This window comes from Eleutherodactylus coqui, unplaced genomic scaffold (genome assembly GCF_035609145.1).
Source record: "Eleutherodactylus coqui strain aEleCoq1 unplaced genomic scaffold, aEleCoq1.hap1 HAP1_SCAFFOLD_202, whole genome shotgun sequence".
Lineage (NCBI taxonomy): Eukaryota > Metazoa > Chordata > Amphibia > Anura > Eleutherodactylidae > Eleutherodactylus > Eleutherodactylus coqui.
Window position 1 is genome coordinate 39692 of NW_027101916.1, and position 9599 is coordinate 49290.

The window sequence follows — 9599 nt, forward strand, 5'->3', positions numbered from 1 at the left end:
ACGGATGACTGGTTTGAGGCACAACCGAAATCCTTCTTTTCGCAAGGCTTACAGAACTTGGAATACCGATGTAAGAAGAGTGTTGATATCAGTGGAGAGTATGTGGAATAAATGTAAAGTTTCATCTTCCTATCTTGTTTCTTTCTGGGTAAAGCCAAAGACTTATCAGCATGGCCTCTGTGATAAATTCTTGTAGATCAATCATATAATTGCTGTAATGTCTCAAATGATACTGTTAAGCCAACATAGCCACATCATGTGGGATACAAGTATGAATAGAAACCGCATCACGTCCTATCCAAAAAAAACTGAGAAGACCAACTTTAGGCTCAGAATTCCTGTGGACACCTGTGTAGTCATGAATGTACCCAGGAGCTTGCCGTACCAGAGGCTGCAAGAGTCCCAATCCAATTTGACAAAAATCTGATCGATCACGGTGAACAGCAGTACTTAGATCAGCATATGAAATGCTAGTCTGAGTGATTATGCTCCATTGCTTCTCGGCAGAAAATATCCTTGATATGGCAGCTTATGGAGGCACCATAAGGCAGCACACAGTGCTTACAGCTCTACCTTGTACACAAGTCCTTCCAAATGCTAAATTCTAAAGAAAGCATAAAACTAAATTATGTACCCATCAAATGTATTAACATTGATTATGTTTTGTGCAAACATTCTGAAAGACCGTCTGCTGGTGAACCAATTATCTTTTGTGGGTTCATTATTATTTTTTTGGCTGAAGCCTTTGTTTGTTTATCCAAGCTCCTTTTAATGTATATTGCCCCCTCCATACATTACTCATATAACATGATGATTATCTTGCTGGGTACAAGCAGGATGTACATTTTTAAGAGCCCTGCATAAAGCATTTAAAGGGGTTGTCCCGCGAAAGCAAGTGGGGGTAAGCACTTCTTTATGGCCATATTAATGCACTTTGTAATATACATTGTGCATTAAATATGAGCCATACAGAAGTTATTCACTTACTTGTCTCCGTCCTCGCGCTGTCTCTGTGTCCCCGTCGCCATGGTGCCGTCTAATTTCTTCTTCACCAGTCCGTTTTAGACGTGCTTGCGCAGTCTCTTCTCTTCCCTCTGTGAACGAGCCTCTCCAGCGTGCCCACGGGATACAGCTCATCTGCGCATGCGCAGACGAGCTATCACTGCACGGGAGCGCGCAGGGGCGGCTATTCAGTTCCCGGCGTCCCTTTAAACACGGGTGAAGGAGCAGTCTAGCCTTTCACCCCGAATCAGCAGCAGCCAGATGGGACCATCCAGGAGCAGCCAGACGGGACCATCTAGGAGCAGCCAGCCGGGACTATCCAGGAGCAGCCAGCCGGGACAACCGACCAGCAGCCAGCCGGGACAATCGATCAGCAGCCAGGAGCCACACGGGACCAGCAGCCGGGAGCCACACGGGACCAGCAGCCGCCAGCCGGGACGAACACAATCCAAGCCGTGCAGCTGCCTGGGTAAGTGAGGTGTCTGTGGTGCTGTGGGCGCTGGGGGGGTGAGGTGTCTGGGGTGCTGTGGGCACTGGGGGGGGGGGTGAGGTGTCTGGGGTGCATGAATAAATGCATGGCTGGATATGTGTGCATAAGTGCGTGCGGATGCATGGATGGATGAGGCTGAATGAATGAATGAATGCATGCATGGATGTGTGCAGGCCGCATGAGCGTTGGGATGAGGCCGCAAGGGCGGATGTGTTTGTACGTGATGATGGGTGCATAAGTCTGTGTGGATGCATGGATGGGGCCGCATGGGCGGATGTGTGTAGGCCGCATGGGCGGATGTGTTTGTACGTGATGATGCGTGCATAAGTCTGTGTGGATGCATGGATGGGGCCGCATGGGCGGATGTGTGTAGGCCGCATGGGCGGATGTGTTTGTACGTGATGATGCGTGCATAAGTCTGTGTGGATGCATGGATGGGGCCGCATGGGCGGATGTGTGTAGGCCGCATGGGCGGATCTGTTTGTACGTGATGATGCGTGCATAAGTCTGTGTGGATGCATGGATGGGGCCGCATGGGCGGATGTGTGTAGGCCGCATGGGCGGATCTGTTTGTACGTGATGATGCGTGCATAAGTCTGTGTGGATGCATGGATGGGGCCGCATGGGCGGATGTGTGTAGGCCGCATGGGCGGATGTGTTTGTACGTGATGATGCGTGCATAAGTCTGTGTGGATGCATGGATGGGGCCGCATGGGCGGATGTGTGTAGGCCGCATGGGCGGATGTGTTTGTACGTGATGATGCGTGCATAAGTCTGTGTGGATGCATGGATGGGGCCGCATGGGCGGATGTGTGTAGGCCGCATGGGCGGATGTGTTTGTACGTGATGATGCGTGCATAAGTCTGTGTGGATGCATGGATGGGGCCGCATGGGCGTTGGGATGAGGCCGCAAGGGCGGATGTGTTTGTACGTGATGATGCGTGCATAAGTCTGTGTGGATGCATGGATGGGGCCGCATGGGCGGATGTGTGTGTGGTTGTGTGTGAGTGTATAGGGATGGATGCATGCATGTATGTGTATGTGCAGATGGATGGATGTGTCTGTTGGTCTGTATCTGTGGGTGGGTGGGTTGGTTGTTGTAGCTTAGCATCTCTGTTGATCTACACCTTCTTGTCTTTAAAATGCAGAGCGTATACGTCGGAGCGCATCGGTGGCCATTGGAGATTCCAGGGTTTGGACTCGTGATATTCTTCCGAAGTTACTGCAGGAGGGTGAGTATTTGCACCACATTTTCTTTCCCACACACAGCAGATCAGTCACTTTAAAACACAAAATCACAATGCCTAGCTGCGTGGTTCCAACTTGCACTACATACTGGAAGAAGGGAGGCGAAAGTGCTTGTCTTCATGTCTTTCCAACGAATATCGAAAAAACAAGACTTTGGCTACAGCAGGCTCCTCACATCTTTGTTGACGTTGAAGAGTGGCTTACTAAGATTTCCCCAAAAAAAGATTCTTACAGTTATCGTTTGTGCAGCAAACATTTCTTGGAGGATTGCTATATAACAGTCGGCGACTGTAAAAAATTGAAGCCCAATGCTGTGCCAAGTATATTCCCAACAGCGTTGGAAATTGAGACCCGGTTAGCGAAGAAAGGTGAACCTTCAAGAAAACGCAGAAGAATTGGGGAGACGCAGCAGCCAGAAAGTTCAGCCACAGAAACTTCGAGGGAAGAAACTTCGAGGGAAGAAACTTCGCGCGAAGACACTTCGCACGAAGAATCTACCCTGGTTGCACCTAGCGCGGTTCAAGAAATGACAGTCGACGTGTATCTACAAGGTGATGAAACACAGCTAGAAATTCCTATGACAGTAATCAGTGAAGGTTGTACAGTAGATGCAAAGGTAATTGTCAATTTCAAAAGACAGTTTGAGCAAAGAGAAACCGACAACGAAGCAAGCAATGCAGGGAGGGGTAAATGCAAGGCCTGTCAAGCAGCGGCAAATAAATCGCAACACAGGACACAACTCCAGTCAAGAAGCATTGGCATCCAATGCAATGAAGTAGAAGCCAGTCCACACCGGAATCCAATTTCATTTAAAATCCCACAGGGCACTCCGTGCTCTTCTACACCATTAAAAACCAATATGGGTAATACTGCCTTCCAAGAGATACCAGAAGAGAGCCCAATATCCAAAACAGCCAATGAGGCCGATAGAATCAATATGCAACCCTCAAGTTGCAATACTGCTTCTACTTTTGAGGAAAGCCTTTCAAGTGTTTTTTCTGATGATCAAAACGACTCGACATTCAAAGCATCGCAAGCATCGGAGAGTTCCGGTAGTGAGGATTTTGCCATTCCTTCTGATTCCAATAACCCCTTGAGCTACCCCTTTCCAGAATTTGTAACCTTAGCTCCAACAGAGATGGACCCATCCGCTGAAGAAAAGTACATAGTTTTCAAAAGCTCCTTGATGGGTTTATTTTCAATGATCCCTTGCCCTTACCGAAATCAATGCTTTCTTAAACTAACTCATGTCAAGATTTTCCCAAAGGGATCAATGGTAATTGTGAAATCTTTCTGTGAAAGAGGCTACACCTGCAACTTGTGGCGAAGCCAACCACTCATCCACAATTGCCCGGCGGGGAACATTTTACTTGCTTCCAGTGTCCTTCTTAGCGGATCTAATTTTGCAAAAGTTAGTAATATGCTACATATTCTGAAACTTCAAGGAATCTCAAAAACCACTTTCTACCGCCACCAACATCACTTATTATTCTCAGTGATAGATAATCATTGGATGCAACAGAGGGCAAATCTAATAGCAGAAATGAAATCAACACCCTTGTATTTAGCTGGCGATGGGCTATCCGATAGCCTGGGTTTTTCAGCAAAGTACACCGTTTATACTTTTTTGGAGTTGAAGAGCAAAAAAATTGTGGGCTTCACGGTGGAACAACTTGTTCCACCTGCTTCGTCAGTTTCGCTCGAAACCACTGCATTCCGGAAAACACTACTTGAATTGATCGCCGATGAATTAAACATTCAAATAGTCACAACTGATCGGCATGTCTCCATACGTAAGGTAATGCGCCAGGAATTCCCAGAAATTATGCATGAATTTGATGTCTGGCATGTGGCCAAAGCTGTCGGCAAGCAGTTGCTTGTGGCTTCCAAAAGCACACACTGCGCAACCATTTCCCCGTGGATATCGAGCCTCAAAAATCATCTGTGGTGGTGTTCGCATACCAGTCAAAAAAATCCCGAATTACTGGTAGAAAAATGGAAATCGGCAACAAATCACATTATCAACGTTCACGAGTGGGAGAACAATGCCCAATATCACCGCTGCAGTCACGCCCTTCTTGAACCAACCACCGCTTGGTTAGCCCCTAACACTACAGCACATACCAAATTCAAAACCGTGGTTCTGAAAACAAGTTTACTGAAAGACATCCGCCATCTTTCCAATTTTTGTCACACTGGCGATTTGGAGATTTTTCACGCAAGTGTATTGAAATACAGGCCCAAACGAATTCATTTTTTTTATGACGGAATGGTGGCTAGAACGCAACTTGCTGTTCTAGACCACAATTACAACGTAGGTAGGATTCAAAAGCTCAGAAAAACGCAATCAGAAGACGGGATAGAGGACCGGAAGTGTTACCGAGTGGAGTACTCAAAAGCACGGAAGCAGTGGATTTTGAAAGCTCTTTATGAGCCTAAGTCCATTGCATTTGTATTTGACATAATTCGTGAGATTGTGATGTTCGCCAAAGGTGAGATGTCCATCTCCTGGCATTCAAAATCCTCAGAATTCCCTCATAATATTGCACCTGTTGTGAAACCCAGTGAAGAGGAATTGGTTCACAAATTTCAAAGTCGATTTCCAAGGTAATCAAGAAAAAATTTTCGTGGGTATAAAAAAAAAAAAAAAAAAAACACACTTTAACGAAAAATTTAGTAATATTTTTGTATCATGTGCAACCATTGTTTCATGTCTGTCTATTGTAAATAAGTGAACTACAATTTTCAACGGTTCGTCTGTCTCTTTTATCTGTGTCTCTTTATTACTTACTTTGTCTTTTGTATAGTTTACATGTGCGTTGCAATCTTATTTCCATGTGTGTATAGTGATATTTATTTAACATTTTGGTCACTTATCCTTATTTATTTCCTATGCCCTCTAGTCCCTTTTGTTAATTGCATTAACATCCCTTTTTACTCTTTGCAATCATCTGCATAAAATGTCTTTTTTGTATAGAATGTATAACTGGTACAATGTGAAATGTTGCCGGTCTTATCCCATAAATCCTATGCATTTTTCCACGGGTGTTTCTAACTAATTTTAAATTTTTTATAAATTTTTTAAATTTTGTAAAAAATTCGGTCCTTTACGGTAGAATTTTTAGTTAGGGAATTTTTAATTTTTTTAGATTGGTCTCGCAAGAGAATGAGGATCCTTGTCGTGGATTGCGGGCTTACGGTAAAATGACCAAATTAATGACACTCGTATTTAAAAGTATAGCCATAATATTTATAAAATGTTTTTGCACAAAAATTCTTAATTTGGTCATTTTATTAACCAATACCTCATTGCAAATTTTTTTTGATGTAAGTTATTGTACTAACATGACTTACAAAGTAGGTGCATGTGTTTGCGAATACATACGCACGCGCACCTTGTCCAAGTGTCCACGTGTCCACTTGTCCAAGTGTCCACTTGTCCAAGTGTACAAGCGTACATGTGTACATGGTTACGTCTGTCTGGGAGATATATATATTTATATATATAATCTCTCTCATACACACCCACGCAGACGTATGCATATATGTATGTATTACACACATACACACACACCTGTGGGTATGTTACATACATGCATACATAGACATACACGCGTATACTATATATATGTGTGTACACGCATATATACCCACACATATTTTGGTGAAGAAAACTATTTGTTCCATCACACCATCGATGTTGGGAGTGCATTGCAGCTATTACAGTACTTTCTGCTGAGACTTCAGCACTCGACAGCTCCTTGCTATAACGAAGCCTTGCCTCGCTGTGCAGGGGAAAGGTTCAGCACTGGACAGCTCCCTCCTCCCTTATAGAGACCTGCAAAGGAATACACAGGCAGGCAGGCAGAAAAACAGATAGAGGCAGACAGACAGAGAGAGAGGCAGACAGATAGATAGAGAGAGGCAGACAGATAGATAGAGAGAGGGAGACAGATAGAGAGAGGCAGATAGATAGAGAGAGGCAGACAGATAGATAGAGAGAGGCAGATAGATAGAGAGAGGCAGACAGATAGAGAGAGGCAGATAGATAGAGAGAGGCAGACAGATAGATAGAGAGAGGCAGACAGATACACAGGCATACAGATATATATGTGTGTCAAAATACATACACACACAACCCACAGTTTGTGTGTGTATATATTATACACACTAACATACGCATATGTAGTCATGTATATACATAATGATAGAACGATTAGTGATTATAGTCGAGACGTTCCAAATAAAAAAACCACACACTATATTTCACAAAAAAATGTATTAACATTTTAAAATCTGTAAAGCCTGAATACAAAATTGCACAAATTAAAACATCCTACAAGTTCAACTGGAAATCCAAATTGCTTTCAGTCGGGTCCATGTAGAACTGGAAACCAGTGTAATTTCCTTGCGGATCAGGGTAAGCTGTCCGTATTGATTTAATCACACACGCTGGTATGGGGATTCTATTGTTTTTCCCCAAGAATCCATGTATCCACGCTGTATAAGAGCGATATGCACCCACACGCATAACCCTAAGAAAAAACGAAAAGGAAATATATTAATATTTCTAAAGTTATTAAAATTTTTTTAATAGTCTACATGAAAACAAAAAAAAAAGACGCATTGATATCTTATGTTTTTCCATGTTGCCTTTTTCACTAACCTTTTTTCCTTTTCAAATAAACTTTTTCCTTTGTTAAAAATTATACTTGCATTGTCTTGTGTGTTGTACAATAAAATTGTAATAAATACCTATTGTTTGTGGTGTCGTACTGTCTCCGGGTGACCAGTGCAGATAGTCTTATCGCGTGTTCTATGTTTTCGCGCACAAGCGCATACTGAGCAAATAACGGATGTTGTGTAACACATACGCAAGCTTCTGGTAACATCTGTAGGACTACTTCGTGTTCTCGACAACAGACACACTCCGCCACTGTGGGCATGCAAATGCACTGCCCACAGTGACACCACTCTTTGTTGGCAAGCCTGCCATGGGGATCTTCAGTGGATCCTGAAGCACCCGCTTCTGGTGCACCCTGCGGATCGTTTTGAAAACACTGGAGACTGCTTATGTCCGCCTGAGCATATAGCGAGTCTGCCAGTTGTTGTTGAACCTAAGAAGGGATTAATATGAAGAATACTGTATTTAATGTTTTAGGAAAAAAGGAAGGGGTACATTTTTAATTGTATGGTGTTGCTGAAAGCGGCATGATCATCCTTATTAGGCAGGGCACAGATTCCTGTATGTATATGTGCATACATACACAGACGTACGTACGAGTTTGTATGTATATACACAGATGTACGTACGTGTTTGTATGTATATACTGACTTACGGGTGTGTATGCATTAACACGTACACGCGTGCGTACCAGTGTATGCCTAAACACGTACACGCGTGTGTCTGTGTGTATATATATATATATATTAAATATAATGTGTGTGTACACACGTAATTAAGTGTGACTGTATATACACATACACTCGTTCCTACGTGTGACTGTATATACACATACACTCGTTCCTACGTGTGACTGTATATACACATACACTCGTTCCTACGTGTGTATGTATATACAGATACACACGTACGTTCATGTGTATATGCATACACACGCGCATGTATGTGTGTATATGCACACGAAATAATGTATTGAAATAATAAATTGTACAGGACTGATGCATAGTTGCGGTTTCAAACAATAAACAAAAAAAATTTTATACATATTTCAACACATACCGCCGAATAATGCCGAGTTTCGGGGAAATCCTCATCATTTTCCTCGCTATCAGATTAAAAGTCCTGCTAAAAAAAAAAAAAATGTATTCTGTTTATTACCATTGGTTTGCTGCAACCTTTCTATTTTCAGCAAAAACTTACCTCTCCAAAAGAATCGGATGAATAATCAAGCTCCTCAAATTCAAGATCTTCCTGGTACATGTTTGTTCTTGAATTGGACTACAAAAAAACTTTTAAAAAAACAAAAAAACACCAAGTTAGTGGCACTTCAATAACAGTTATGGAAGCAGCAGCATTTTCTAATAACAATCTTTTAAAGGTCCATGGCAGGCATAATTTAGGCAAATTTTAGATTGATTACTGGGCGATTGTGGACAGATTGTTGATAGCTAGCATTATCCGCAGTCTGTAGGCAGATAGCATGCATATTGTATGTAGAATGCAGGTTAATAGTGTCGATTGAAGGCAGTGTTTGTGTGTAGATTGCATGCAGATGCTATGTCTATTCCATGCAAATTTTCCGAAGATTGCATGATAATTGTATGAATGAATTGTGCGGAATGTATGCTGATTCAAAGCAGTTTGCAGTCACATGCACATTGCAGCACATGGCAGGCACATGGAAGCACACGGCAGGCACAAAAAAAAAAAAAAAGGCAGGCACAAGGAAGCATACGGCAGGCACAAAAAAAAGCAGCAAACGGAAGCACACGGCAGGCACATGGAAGCACACGGCAGGCAAATGGAAGCACACGGCAGGCCCCCCCAAAAAAAAAAACAGCACACGGAAGGCACCAAAAAAAAAACAGCACACGGCAGGCACAAAAAAGAAAAAAAAAAAAAGGACATGGCAGGCACACGGAAGCACACGGCAGGCACAGAAAAAAAAGCAGCACATGGCAGGCACACAGAAGCACACGGCAGGCACATGTTAGAACCCGGCAGGCACATGGAAGCACACAGCAGGCACAAAAAAAAAAAAGGGAAGCACACGGCAGGCAAAAAACAAAATAAAACAAAAAAACACATGGAAGGCACACGGCAGGTATATGGAAGCACACGGCAGGCACAAAAAAAACGAGAACACGCCAGGCACATAGAAGCACACGGCAGGCA

At 43.2% G+C, this 9599-nt stretch overlaps 1 long non-coding RNA gene across 1 annotated transcript; it reads right to left on the reverse strand.

The window, feature by feature from the left end:
* Positions 1 to 7004: 7004 nt before the first annotated feature.
* LOC136593527 (uncharacterized) lies at positions 7005 to 9119 on the reverse strand. The gene is made up of 4 exons (XR_010788244.1): positions 8625 to 9119; positions 8484 to 8549; positions 7496 to 7857; positions 7005 to 7275 (listed from the first exon to the last, which is right to left on the reverse strand). It is a non-coding gene; the product is annotated as an uncharacterized lncRNA (long non-coding RNA).
* Between the last annotated feature and the right edge of the window lie 480 nt (positions 9120 to 9599).